Raw genomic sequence first — 714 nt, forward strand, 5'->3', positions numbered from 1 at the left:
ACGTTGCTTAACTTCGGTGATCGGACGAGAACCGGTGTTTTCAAGGTAGTATGGCCGTAAACAAAGACGCACCAACAGTGCAACACTTCGATCATCGAGTTCATTGAATGATATTTCAAGTTGTGACGTGTTACTTAGAAATATTATAAGAGCTGTCGATTCGCTACTAAATTGGTAAAATGAATTTTTAGAAAAATATAAATGAAATAAGTCTACAGCACCCGGTATTCCCAGGCGGTCTTCCATCTAAGTCCTAACCGGGCCCGACGTTGCTTAACTTCGGTGATCGGACGAGAACCGGTGTTTTCAAAAAAGTATGGCCGTAGGCAATTGAGCACCACCGCACCCGGCATTCCCAAGCAGTCTCCCATCGAAGTAATAATCAGGCCCGACGTTGCTTAACTTCGTTTTTGTTTATTTTGCATTTATTTTATAAAAATAAATGAATTAAGCATCTATTGGTAAAATGAATTTTTAAAGAAATATAAATGAAATAAGTCTACAGCACCCTGCTTTCCCAGGCGGTCTTTCATCGAAGTACTAACCGGGCCCGACGTTGCTTAACTTCGGTGATCGGACGAGAACCGGTGTTTTCAAGGTAGTATGGCCGTAGACAAGCACTGTTTGTGCACCCTTGTCTACGGCCATTCTACTTTGAAAACATCGGTTCTCGTCCGATCACCGAAGTTAAGCAACGTCGGGCCTAGTTAGTAC

At 42.7% G+C, this 714-nt stretch overlaps 2 pseudogenes; both read right to left on the reverse strand.

Annotated features, from left to right (window-relative positions):
* Positions 1–209: 209 nt before the first annotated feature.
* Positions 210–328, reverse strand: LOC117102347 (annotated as a pseudogene).
* A 168-nt stretch (positions 329–496) lies between these two features.
* Positions 497–615, reverse strand: LOC117102346 (annotated as a pseudogene).
* Positions 616–714: the final 99 nt, after the last annotated feature.

This window comes from Anneissia japonica, unplaced genomic scaffold (assembly GCF_011630105.1).
Source record: "Anneissia japonica isolate Jap-2015-1 unplaced genomic scaffold, ASM1163010v1 scaffold11105_len714_cov127, whole genome shotgun sequence".
Classification (NCBI taxonomy): Eukaryota; Metazoa; Echinodermata; class Crinoidea; order Comatulida; family Comatulidae; genus Anneissia; species Anneissia japonica.